This window comes from Mobula birostris, chromosome 9 (assembly GCF_030028105.1).
Source record: "Mobula birostris isolate sMobBir1 chromosome 9, sMobBir1.hap1, whole genome shotgun sequence".
Classification (NCBI taxonomy): domain Eukaryota; kingdom Metazoa; phylum Chordata; class Chondrichthyes; order Myliobatiformes; family Myliobatidae; genus Mobula; species Mobula birostris.
In genome coordinates, this window is record NC_092378.1 from 150,085,268 (window position 1) to 150,099,534 (window position 14,267).

Consider the following 14,267-nt stretch of genomic DNA (forward strand, 5'->3'; position numbering starts at 1 on the left):
GCTCCTGGTACATGTGATAACCGAACCCTGATGTGTATGGGCTATAGTGGCAGAAAACCATGAGGAGACACTCAGTGACCACTTTATTAGGAACAGGAGTTATCTAATAAAGTGGCCACTGAGGGTATGATAATAATAAACCAATACCATATTTGGTACTCTGTCCTTCAGTTGACTGCTTCTTCACTCTGGAGTAAGAAAATGTGCTTCTGACTATGACTGAAGGGCAACTCAGCTTCTACCCGATTGTTATCAGACTCTTGAATGGATCTCTTGTACAATAAGATGGACTCTTGGCTGTGCGCTTGCTTCATTGTGATCTTGCACTTTATTGCTCACCTGTACTGCACTTCTCAGCATATTTTATGCTTTATTCTGCATTGCTACGGTTTTACCTTGTTCTAATTCAATCCACTGTGTAATAACTGGATCTATACAAACAGAATGCAATCTATTGAAACTCAATGTTTGGACAACGATTTAAGCACCAGGCCAAATTGTGAAGACCAGTTACAGGCCCAGTCTAGGTGGTGGGGGCAGGCTCCAGAGAGTATCGAGGCAACTGAACCCCTTGTTTAGATGATGATTTAGACACCAGGCCCAATTGAAAAGGACAGGTGAGGGATGGGCCGGTTCAGCTCACTGCTCTGCTCTGCACTGAACCAAAGATCTGTGGACAAACTCTTTGCTGACTTCATTTCTGAACGCTGTTTGCTTGCATTTATTGTTTGCATGATTTGTTTCTTTTTTTCTCTGGATATTGGGTATTTGACTTCTTTTTATAGTTTTTCTGAAGTTTCTTTGTTTTGTTAGGAGACAAATCTCAATGTTGTATAATGTATACATGCATTGATAATAAATATACTTTGAATCTTTGAAAGACAAGCTTTGATCACTAGATTCTGGAATAGTTCTGGAAGACTAGGAAATTGCAAATGTCTCTCCACTCTTCAAGAAGGGAGAGAGGCAGAAGAAAGGAAACTATAGGCCAGTTAGTCTGACCTCAGTGGTTGGGAAGATGTTGGAGTCAGTTGTTAAGGATGTGGTTTTGGGGCACTTGGAGGCACATGCTAAAATAGGTTGTAGTCAGCATGGTCTCATCAAGGGAAGAACTTGTCTAACAAATCCGTTGGAATTCTTTGAAGAAATAACAAGTAGGATCGGCAAAGGAGAAACAGTTGATGTAGTGTATTTGGATTTTCAGAAGGCCTTTGACAAGGTGCCTCACATGAGGCTGCTTAACAAGCTAAAAGCTCATAGTATTACAGGGAAGATTCTAGCATGGATAAACCAGTGGCTGATTGGCAGGAGGCAAAGAGTGGAAATAAAGGGAACCTTTTTCGGGCTGGCTGCCTGTGACTAGTGGTGTTCCACAAGGATCTGTGTTGGGACTGATTCTTTTTATGTTATATGACAATGATTTGGATGATGGAATTGATGGCTTTGTTGCAAAGTTTGCAAATGATATGAATACAGGTGGAGGGGCAGATAGTTTTGAGGGAGTAGAGAGGATACAGAAGGACTAAGACAGATTAATAATAATAATAATAAGTACTTTATTGATCCCGAGTAGGAAATTATTTTGTTACAACAGCAACATTTAAAAACACACTTAGCAATAATAATAAACATAATAATAATAATAACTAATAATAAAGTACAAAATAATAATATACAGTAATAATTTACCAATGTGCAATAAAAATGTGCAGAATAAAAAGAGACTATTGTACTATGATGTGTGTTCTCCAGGCACAAGGAGATGAACTGGTGTATATGTTTTCTACATTTGGTAGGAGAGATTTTCTGTAATGATTCTTATGATGCCAGAGGTGAATGAGCCTGTTCAAAAGGGCAAAGAAGTGGCTGATGGAATACAGTGTCAGGAAGGGTATGGTCACGCACTGTGGTAGTAGAAATGAAGGGGTTGTCTATTTTCTAAACAGAGAAAACACAATAAAATGAGATGCAAAGGGACTTGAGGGTCCTTGTGCAGGATTCCTTAAAAGTTAATTTTCAGGTTGAGTCTGTGGTGAGGAAGGCAAATGCAATGTTAGCATTCATTTCAAGGGCAATAGAATATAATAGGATGTAGTGTTGAGATTTTATAAAGCACTGATGAGGCCTCACTTGGAGTATTGTGAGCAGGTTTGGGCCCCTTATCTTTGGAAGGAGGTGCTGAAACTGGAGAAGGTTCAAAGGAGGTTAATGAAGATGATCCCATGATTGAATGGCTTATCGTGTGAGAAGCGTTTGATGGCTCTGAGCCTGTATTCACGAGAATTCAGAAGAATGAGGGATGATCTCATTGATAACTATCAAATGGTGAAAGGCCTTGATACAGTGGATGTGGAGAGGATTTTTCCTATGATGGGAGAGTCAAAGACCAGAGAACACAGCCTCAGAATAGAGGGGTGTCTTTTTAGAATGGAGATGAGGAGGAACTTCTTTAGCCAGGGATCAGTGAACCTGTGGAATTCTTTGCCACAGGCAGCTGTGGAGGCCAAACCTTTATGTATATTTAAGGTAGAGGTTGATAGATTCTTGATTGGTCAGGGCATGAAGGGATACGGGGAGAAGGCAGAAGATTGGGTCTGAGTGGAAAATTGGATCAGCCATGATGAAATGGCAGAGCAGACTCAGTGGGCCAAATGGCCTAATTCTGCTCCATGTCTTATGTCTCATCTGTACTTCAGTACATGTGATAATAATAAACCAGTTCCAATGCACTTAACACAAACTTTGGTTCAATTTTTAGTTATGTTCTCTCATCTTTGCTCCACCAGGCTCAAGGACAAAGTGAAAGTCAAGTTTATTGCCATCTGCATGAGTCCATGTATGCACAGGTGCAATGAGAAATTACTTTCAGCCGCATCACAGGCGCATGGCAACAGAGACACAACGTTCACAAAAAAAACATAAATTAAGTGAGAATTATACCAGAAGGAACACAATTAAAACAAAAAGCCCATTTTAGTGTAAAGTGATCAAAGCAGTCACAGTGGTGGTGCAGACAGCATGGTCACATAACCTGTGATCTGCCACTGAGGGAATTTATACATTCTCCTCATGTAGTGTTCATGGGTTCAATGTCCATTCAGAAGTCAGATGGCAGAGGGGAAGTAACTGTTCCTGAATCATAGAGTGTGTGCCTTCACACTTCTGTACCTCCTTTCTGATGGTAACGATGAGAACAAGGCATGATCTGGGTGATGGCGATCCTTACCGATGGACGCCATATCAAGGATAAATTGCAACTTAGAGTCACGTGTCACGACAAACCAAGTTATCAGAAGATTGGTGCTGATGAGAGAGATAAGGGAGACAATGGAGAAACATTCAAAATGCTAATAAGAGAGAAGAGAGAGATTAATGAGAAAGAAACACATTTCAGAGTATTGACAGACCGGTTGCTTTGAACCGGAACTGCTTGAAGTTTGCTGGACAGGCAATACTCCAGCAGGGGGATAAAAAGAACAGGTTCACTAAGGCACGACACGCAGCACAAGATCACGAGATAACAAGATCGTGGAAGAGCGGTGTGCCCCCACAAGTTGGTGGGAGTTGGAGGTCTGGTTCGAGGGAACCGACCATAGACTGACAGGGTGAAAAGGGACGATCGGCAGGAACCTGGTGTGTGTGTCTGCCCTTGCCCAGGTGCCAGGTTCACCGCGGAAGAACGGTCGTATCCAGAACGAAGGGGTCACAGTCGGTGACCACAGAAGACATAAAAAAGGGTCCACCCGAAAGCTAACTGCGAAGAATATCAAAGGTCTGTTTGAATCAAAATTTGCATTCTCTCTCTCTCTCTCTCTCTCCAACGGCACAACAGCGATTACTGCGAACTGTACTAAGCTGAACTGAACTCTGCGTCACTTGAGACCGATCATTTTACCCCTAGACTGCGATAGAGCTTGGTTGATTCCTATTACCCTAGTTCTGTGTACATGTGTGTTTTATCATTGCTAACCTGTTACATTTATATCCTTACGATTAGAGTACTGTGTTACTTATTTCTTTAATAAAACTTCATTAGTTTCTAGTAAACCAGACTCCAACTAAGTGGTCCATTTCTACTGGTTTGGCAACCCAGTTACGGGGTACGTAACACACACCATTCCACTGGTTATAGACACCAGGAGGCCACATTGTACTCATGCTGGTGAAAAATAAGCTTTACTTTCATCCTATGTCCTGGCTCTCTGACAGTGACACACTACAGGTCCCAGTGGAGAGCTCAGCCACATGGTTGTGACCCGATGCAAACATAAGATTTTGTGAATAAAACATGCAAGAGTCATTTTGTGTGTTTAACAAAAGCTGCAACCCTTTACTCCCATTATAAACAAACCAAAAGCAGTCGCCTTACGCTGACATCATTACCTCAGACTCCGTCTTTTCCATAACTTTTCCATGGACGGCTTCCAAACCGTTCGGGCTGACCGGAAGTGCACTGAGAGCGGTAAGCGTAAAGGAGTTGGGTGCTTACTGTTCTGGTTAACAACGGATGGTGCAATCCGGGGCATATTCTGATCGAGGAACATGTTTGTAGACCGGATATTGAACTTTTTGCTGTTGGACCCCGGCCATATTCCACCGAGATGCAACACTGGGCGTCACGGGAGGTTGTTCCTGCCTGTGGCCATTGAACTTTGCAGCTCCTTCCGTGGAGGGTCAGACACCCTGAGCCAATAGGCTGGTCCTGGACTTATTTCCATCTGGCATAGTTTGCATATTGTTGTTTGATTGTTTGTGGTTTTTGTATTTCTATATTTATGCTCTATTCTTGGTAGGTGCAGCTGTAATGAAACCCAATTTCCGTCGGGATCAATAAAGTATGTCTATGTCTATGTCTTTTACAGTGAACACCACACAATGATGGTGTTTGTGAATTATGAAGAACAGTTTCTATTATGAACGTTATGTGTCATCTGGCATTCATTGCATTATGCTACACGAGGTTTTTAGAGCAAACAGGGAAAGAAGTCCAGGATCAACAGTGAGGCCCAACAGTTGTGCGAGAGGCGTCGGATGGAGCCTCAAATGCTGTGTTAAACATTTTATTAATTCAGTGTACTCTCTCATCAGGATCACAATCCATAATACCCTTTAACTAGCAGTAGGTATGACATTTTAGGGAAAGGTCACTGACAATCTGTGTACCACTGCAGCTTGAATATTCAACAGCATTACGGAGCAGAGTTGGAGAGGGTACGCTCATATCAGTGTCTTTCTCTGCTTCCCAATAACCCGTGAATCCCATCTCCCCCCTTCTCTCCTTCTCCCTTTTCCCATTTCTCATCCTGGTTACCCTCTCACCCCCTGGGGTGGCACAGTGGCATAACACTTTACAGCCCCATTTGTAAGATCAGGATTCAATTCCTGCCACTGTCCGCAAGGAGCTTGTACGTTCTCCTCATGGTTGTTGGAGTTTCCTCCGGGTACCCTGGTTTCCTCCCACATTCCAAAAGATGTTAATTACAGTTAGTGAGTTGTGACTATGCGACGTTGGTGCCAGAAGCACGTCAATATTTGCAGGATGCCCTAGCACATCCTCACTGATTTTATTTGATACAAACAAAGCATTTCACTGTATGTTTTAATGTACACGTGACAAATAAAGCCAATCTCTTCTCTTCTCCTCACCTGTCCATCACTCCCCTCTGGTTCCCTTCTCCTTCCCTTTCCCCACTGGTCCACTGTGCACACCAATTAGATTTCTTTTCAGCCCTTTACCTCTTCCATCTGTCACCTCCCAGCTTCTTACTTCATCCCCTGTTCCCAATCCGCCCATTTTCCCCTGTTCCCAATCCACCCATCTTCCCCCTCACCTGGTCTCATCGATCACCTGCCAACTTGTACTCCTTCCCCTTCCCCCTCTTCTTAACCTGGCATCTGCCCCCTTTCCTTCTGGTACTGATGAAGGGTCTCGGCCCAAAACATCGACTGCTTATTCCCCTCCATAGATGCTGCCTGTCCTGCTGAGTTCTTCCAGCATTTTATGTGTGCAGCCCATGAATCTTGTGTATCTCTTTTTGTGTGTCAGATAAGCACAAGTGAGTAGCCATTGCGTTCTGCAGTGTCTCAGACGTTCAACAGTTTGAGGTCTGCTCCAGACGCCTGTATCAGGCGATGGCCTTACAGGGAAGACTGAGGGAGTGTTGAACTATTGGAGACACTTACCTAAGGTAAAGTATTAAACAAGGATCCCACGGTCACACTTGAAGAGTTACCTCCAAGCATCCCATCACTACCTCTCCAGCAAACTTCCAATCACCTGATCATTATCACATTCCTGTTTATGGGAGCATGCTGTGCACAAATTGACCGCTGAGGGTCCCAAATTATAATGGCCTCCTCCTCTTTACAAAAGTGATTTGGCAGACTGCAAAGGGTGCTATTAAAATGCAGCTTCTCCTTCATAAAGACCTTGATCATTTCTTCTCCGAATCTGTCAGAACAGCTCACCCTCTGTTGGGTTAGTGATGGGAAACAGGAGCTTTTCTATCATTGAGTGCATTTCTGAACTCTCAGAATCTGAAATAGGAAAGTTTTAGGGCTGGGGTCCACAGAACCCTCAGTTAATGGTAGGGGTCCTTGGCATGAAAAAAAGTTGGAAACCCTTGTTCAAGATACATAGATACTTTATTGATCCCAAAGAAAATGACAGTGCCATAGTAGCATTACAAGTGCACAGATACACAAATATACAGATATTAGAAGAGAAGAAAAAATCAAAAATAAGTTACCTCAAACAGTCTAACAGGAGGGGGTGATCACTTCCCTGGCTATAGTTTGACTCATTATCGAGCCTAATGGCCGAGGGTAAGAATGACCTCATAGCGCTCTTTGGAGCAGCAAAGTTGTCTTAGTCTATTACTAAAAGTGCTCCTCTGTTCAGCCAAGGTGGCACGCAGAGGGTGAGAATCCAGGATTTTCTGTAGGGTCATTCCTTCTACCACAGCCTCCAGTGTGTCCAGTTTGACTCCTATAGCAGAGCCAACCTTTCAAATCAGTTTATTGAGCCTGTTGGCATCACCCATGTTGATGCCATCGCCCCAGCACACCACTGCATAAAAGATTGTACAACAGACTGGTGGAACATGTGAAGGAGAAGGATCTCAGTCTCCTCAGGAAGTAGAGGCAATTCTGGCCCTTCTCGTACACAACCTCCATGTTGGTGCTCCAGTCAAGTCTGTAGGTCCTCACTACATCTACATCCTCATCATCAACAGTAACGGGGAGCGATGCAGGCTTAGTCCTCCTAAAGTCCATCACCACCTCCCTTGTCTTACTGATGCTGAGCTGCAGATGATTCAGCTTGCACCACTTGATAAAGTCCTCCACCAGGGCCCTGTATTCATCCTCCTGTCCTCCGTTTCTACACCCAACTATTGCTGAGTCATCAGAGAATTTCAGCAGATGACATGACTTGCTGTTGTATCTGAAGTCTGAAGTATACAGGGTAAACAGGAAGGGAGCCAATAGTGCTGCTTATAGCCAAGTCTGACACACAGTTCTGAAGCTGCAAAAACTGTGGATAGTCCATTATTCAGGATACAGTGGAAGTGCAATCTGAATTGAATGGAGCTTTCCCCCTAGCAATGAGGGGTGCACCTGAGAAATCAAAAAACATGATCCTCACAGTGCTGCCCTGCTTATCCAAATGAGAGTAGGCTCTGTTCAGCAGGTAGAGACAGCATCATCGACTCCAATGTGCTCCTGGTAGTCAAACTGTAGAAGATCAAGAGCTGATCCTCCCTGTCTCCTGATCTGGAGGGATATGAGCCAAATACAGATAAACTGGTCAAACTTGGATAGGCATCAAGTTTGCTTGTGTGAAGGGTGGGGGGTGGTTGGGCTTCAATATTTCTATCATTCATTTTATGGGGCCTCTTATTTCATGGATGTCTGAAAAGTATGAATTTTAGGTTGTATACTATATTTTAGGCATCTGTTAGTCTCGTGAGACCATGGATTTGCGCCTTGGAAGGTTTCCAGGTTACAGTCCTGGGCAAAGTTGTATGGAAGACCGGCAGTTGCCCATGCTGCAAGTCTCCCCTCTCCACCCCACCGATGTTGTCCAAGGGAAGGGCACTAGGGCCGATACAGCTTCGCACCGGTGTCGTCGCAGAACAATGTGTGGTTAAGTGCCTTGCTCAAGGACACAACACACTGCCTCAGCTGAGGCTTGAACTCGCGACCTTCAGATCACTAGACCGACGCCTTAACCACCTGGCCACGCACCAACACTAGTACTATATACATTCTCTGACATTTAAGGAACTGAACTTTTGATTTTGGTCAGCATGGGCTAGATGGGCTGAAGGGCCTGTTCTGTGCTATATGACTCTGTGACTGGAATTTAAAAGAAAAAATTCCAAGGAAGTGTCAGAAATTAGGGGAATTGCGTTGAAACGTATCGAATATCGAAAGGCTTAGATGGAGCAGATGCGGGGAGGATGATTCCTATAGCGAAGGAGTGTAGGACCAGAGGGCACGGCCTCAGAATAGGGCAGGGATCCCACCCTGGAGTTCACTGACCCCTTGCTTCATGGTACCAGATCGTGGCATAAAAAGGTTGGGAGCCCCTGGAATAGAGGGACACCCATTTAGAACAGAGATGATGAGGAATTAGAGGGTGGTGAATCTGTGGAATTCATTGATGCAGACGGCTGTGGAGGCCAAGTCATTGGGTACATTTAAAGCAGAGGTTGATCAGTTCTTGATTAGTCAGGGTGTCGAAGGTCCCAGGGAAGAAGGAAGGAGAGTGGGGTTGAGAGGGAAAATAAATCAGCCATGATGGAATGGTGGAGCAGACTTGAGGGGCCAGATGGTCTAATTCTGCTCCTATATCTTAGGGTCCACACGCACATGAGCTGCAATGTTTCCCTTTCACAGTTACAGACCAACATCTATCCAGGAGCACAAGCCGTTAGAGCTGCATATTAAAATTCAGCTATTAAACATGCGGCAGCAGGGATAATTAAATGAAAAAGCTACTAATAATGACATGTCCATCAGCACTTACTGAACGGATACCCTTCATCAACCTCAATCAAACAAAACACATCTGATTTCTAAATGACTGCACCAAGTAGCAGCAAGGTATTCTGCAGGAAGACTTTCTTTCTCCCCACAGACGAAAGGAGACATTCCCAAAGTACACCCCCTTTGTTAATGGGAGATCTCTGTTGGTACCTTGTCTCTCTCTCTCTCTCTCTCTCTCTCTCCTTCCCTCTACACATCTCCAGAATTGGAAATTAACACCATGAGCGAGAAAGCTCACCAGCGTCTCTACTTCCTCAGAAGGCTAAGGAAATTTGGCATGTCTTTCATGGCCCTCACCAATTTTGACAGATGCATCTTAGTAAGCATCCTATCCTGACACATCATGGCTTGTTCATAGTCACAGGAGACCACAGCACAGAAACAGCCTCTTCACCCATCAAGTCCATGGCAAACTATTATTCTGGCTAGATCAGGGTTCCCAACCTGTAGTCCACAGTCCCCTCAGCTAATGGTGGGGGTATGTGGCATAAAAAAGGTTGGAAACTGCTGAAACACACACAAAATGCTGGAGGAACTCAGCAGGAACGGGGTACTGATTGTGGATGATCAGCCATGATCACAGTGAATGGCGGTGCTGGCTCGAAGGTCCAAATGGCCTACTCCTGCACCTATTGTCTATTGTCTATTTTGTGTGTGTTGCTCTGGATTTCCAGCATCTGCAGATTTTCTCTTGTTTGTGATGGGAACCGCTAGCATAGTCACATCAGCCTGCACCCGAACCATAGCTTGGTATGGCGACTGCTCTGCCCATAAACACAAAAAACTGCTGCGTTGTGGACAAACCACGTTAATCAGCCTCCCCTCCATGGACTCCCTTTAAATTTACCGCTGCCTCAGTAAAGCAGCCAACATAATCAAAGATCCAACCACCCCAGACATTCTCCCTTCTCCCTTCTTGCCATCGGGCAGAAGACACAAAAGCCTGAAAGCACACACCACCATACTGAACTCCCGCGCTCCTGATCTCCCAATCCACCTCACTGTTGCCTTTGTCCATTACATGCCTACCTGCACAGCACTTCCTCTGTAACCGCATCTTATACTCCACCTTCTTTTGTGCCTTTTGTACCATGGGGTGGCGTGGTAGTGCAGTGGTTAGTGTAATGCTCTTAAAGTGCCAGCGAGCATTACACTAACCACAGTTACAGAGGAAGTGCTGTGCAGGTAGGCAAGTAATGGACAAGGGCATTGATCTTTAGTTTTAAGCCTTCCCAGTCATTGGTCAATGCAGGGTATCAGACCCTCTGCACCGTCACCCCGAGAAGATCCAAGGTCATTCGGCCCTCACTCGTGTTTTACCCCTTTGCCTGCGTCCCTATCTCATTCCTGCACTCTCCAGTCCCCATGGCACCTCAATTCCCCCAATCTCCCTGCAGCCCCATTGCTCCAATGGGATGATAACCCGAGCCAGATCTCCCTGTACTGAAGACTTCTCAGAATATGATCCGGGCTGCTGAGTGTTATACAGCAGAGAAACAGGCCCTTCAGCCCAAATATCCATGCCAACCAAGTCGTCCATCTGAATGATCCAATTTGCCTTCGTTTGGCCTCTATCCTTTGAACTTTTCCTGTCCATGAATCTGTCCAAATGTCTTTCATTTATAACTTACCTACTTACTTATTGAGATACAGCGTGGGATGGGCTCTTCTGACCCTTTGAGCTGTGCTGTGCAGCAATCCCCCGATTTAACCCCAGCCTAATCAGGGGACAATTTACAATGACCTACCAACTGGTACGCCTTTGGACTGTGGGAGGACACCGGAACGACAGGAGGAAACCCACACAGTCACAGGGAGAATATTCAAACTCCTCACAGGCAGCCTGGTACCCCGGTCGCCTGTACTATAAAGCGCTGTGCTAACCACTAGGCTACCCTGTTGCCCCTTTTAAATGTAATTGTACTCACCTCTACCACTGCCTCTGGCAGCACATTCCATATACTGTGAGGCAAAACTTGTCCCCTTAGATTCCACTAAGTCTTTCCCCTCTCACCTTAAACCTGTGCTCTCTGGTTTGAGACTCCCCTACTGTGGGGAAAAGACTGTGACTATTCACTGCTGCAATTGCTTTGAGTTACTTGGCCCCTCTAAACTGTTCCACCATTCCAATGGGATGAACTGATTGAAACCTCATCCCTGCCTGCCCCAGGTAATCTTTCATCCCTTGCTTATCAAATGAAGTTCATTTTCTTACGGGCATTCACAGTAGAACAAAGAAATACTATAGAATCATTTAAAAACTACAATCAAAGGCTAACAAGCAACTAGTATGCAAAATAAGATAAACAGTGTAGATAGATAGATAATTAATTAATACTGTGAACATGAGTTGTAGAGTCCTTGAAAATGACTCCATTGGTTGTGGAATCAGTTCAGTGTTGAGGTGAGTGAAGTCAGCCACACCATTTCAAGAGCCTGATGGTTGAAGGGTACTAACTGTTCCTGAACCGTGAGGTGTGGGACCCAAGGCTCCTGCACCTCCTCCCAGATGGAAGCAGTGAGAAGCAACCATTACCCAGATGTTGGGGGTCCTTGGTGATGGATGCTGCTTTTTTGTGGCAATGCTCTTCGCAGATGTGCTCAATGGTGCAGACAACTTTGCCCGTGATGGACTGGGCTGTATCCACCATTTTGCATGACCATTTCCATTGCTGGGTGTTGGCGTTTCCATACCAGGAAGAGATGCAGCCAGTCAGGACCTCTCTCCACTGTGCATCTATAGAAGTTCTTCAAAGTTTTAAGTGACATGTCAAATCCGTGCAAACCTCTAAGAAAGTAGATTCGTTGTCATGCCTTCTTTGCGATGGTACTTGTGTGCTGGTCCCAGGACAGATCCTCTGTAACGCCGATGAATTTAAAACTGACGTGCTTCACTCCAGCACCTCTTCTCACTTACACCAGGCCTTATCCAATTTAATCCAGTCTGATTAAATCAGCCAGTAGTTAAACACATGGAGCAACCTACTAACACTACTCCACAAGAATTTTATCACCTGCTAAATATTAGACAGCAATCCTGCCTCAAAACAGAAGTTCCCGTGGAGAATCATTTTGAAGTACACTCAGTGGCCTCTTTATTAGGTGCCTCCTGTATTTAATACAGTGCCCACTGTGCATACGTTTGTGATCTTCTGCTGCTGTAGCCCATCCACTTCAAGGTTCGACATGATGTGTTCAGAGATGCTCTTCTGCACACCACCGTTGTAACATTTGGTTATTTGTTATATCGTCTTCCCGTCAGCTGGAACTGATCTGGCCATTCTTCTCTGACTGCTCTAATTCATAAGGTGTAAACGCTAGAGACTGTTGGGCAAGAGAATCCCAGGAGATCAGCAGTGTCTCAGGTACTCAAACCACCCTGTCTGGCACCAACAATCATTCCACGGTCAAAGTGACTTGGATCACATTTCTTTCCCATTCCGATGTTTGGTCTGAACAACCACTGAACCTCTTGACCATGTCTGCATGCTTTTATACATTATATTGCTGACACACAATTGGCTGATTAAATATTTGCATTAACAAGCAGGTGTACCCGTATTAAAGTGGCTACTGTGTGTATTAGATAGCAAGTTATGAAGCAATCCTGCTTTAGAACTGAAAACCCTGTGGAGAATCACTTTTAAGTAGATTCCTGGTGTTGGAAGCCTAGCATGTGTTGACAGGCTAGAGCTACTGAGTGTCGCTCTGGAGGATGTTTCTGTTGCTGAAGGTGATGGAGTCAGAAGGATTTTGCTGAAGTTTAGCTCTGAAATGAGAAGATTCTGAAGCATTTGTGTGACTAGTCACAGCTGGGCTGCATCTATGGAAATGAATAAACAGTCTACATTTCAGGCAGAGACCCTTCATCAGGACTGGAAAGTAGGGGGGAAGAAGCCAGAATAAGACATTTACAATCTCTCACTGCTACAGTCGGAAGTACCCACCTGCTTCAAAAGGGCAACAATTATATCAGTGCCTAAGAAGAGCAGAGTGAGCTGCCTCAACAACTATCGTCCAGTAGCGCTCACATCTACAGTGATGAAATGCTTTGAGGTTGCTCATCCTGTCTCAGGAAGGATCTGGACCCACTGCAATCTGCCTGTCGCCACAATACATCTACAGTGGATGGGTCTCCAGCAGCCTTTTATCACCTGGACAATGCAAATAGCTACGTCAGGATGCTGTTTATTGACTATAGCTCAGCATTTAACATCATCATTCTTTTAGTCCTGATCGAAAAGCTACATTTCCTAGGGTTCTGTACCCCACCCTGCAACTGGATCCTCGACTTCCTAACAGAAAGACCACAATCAGGGATGTGGGCTCTACTTTCTCTACACACCATGATTGTGTGGCTAGGCATAGCTCCAACAGCATCTATAACTCTGTTGATACAGCCATTGTTGGCAGAATTTCAGATGGCGATGAAAGGGCGTACGGAAGCAAGGTATACCAGCTAGTTGAGTGGTGTTGTAGCAGCAACCTTGAATTCATTGCCAGCAAGACCCAAGAGCTGATTGTGGACCTCGGGAAAGGTGAGACGAGGGAACACAAACCAATCCTCATTGGGGGATCAGAAGTGGAGAGAGTGAGCAATTTCAAGTCCTAGCTGTCAATACCTCTGACCCAACATACTGATACAACTACACTGATACCTCTGACCCAACATACCCAATACCTGGACCCAACATACCCAATACCTGGACCCAACATACTGATACAACTATAAAGAAGGCAATATTTCATTAAGAGTTTGATGAGATTTGATTTGTCAACTAAAACTTCTACAAATGTACCGTGGAGAGCATTCTGACTGGCTGCATCTCCATCTGGTATGGGAGGGCTACTGCACAAGATGGAAATAAGTTGCAGAAACTTGTAAAATTAGTCATCTGTATCCTGGGTACCAGCCTTCGTAGTATCCAAGACAACTTCAAGGGGCGGTTCCTTTGGAAGGCGGCGTCCATCATTAAGGATCCCCACGACCCAGCACATGCCCTCCTCACACTGTTACTGTCTGGAAAGACGTACAGAAGCTTGAAGGCACACACTCAAGTGATTCACAAACAGCTTCTCCCCCATGAGATTTCTAAATGGACATTGAACCCATGAACACTACCTCACTATTCTATTTTAACTTAATCAGTCCACAGGATTTGTTTCCAAAATGTATCAGGCTTGTTTAGATGTTCCTTTGAACCTTTTGGCTGCAT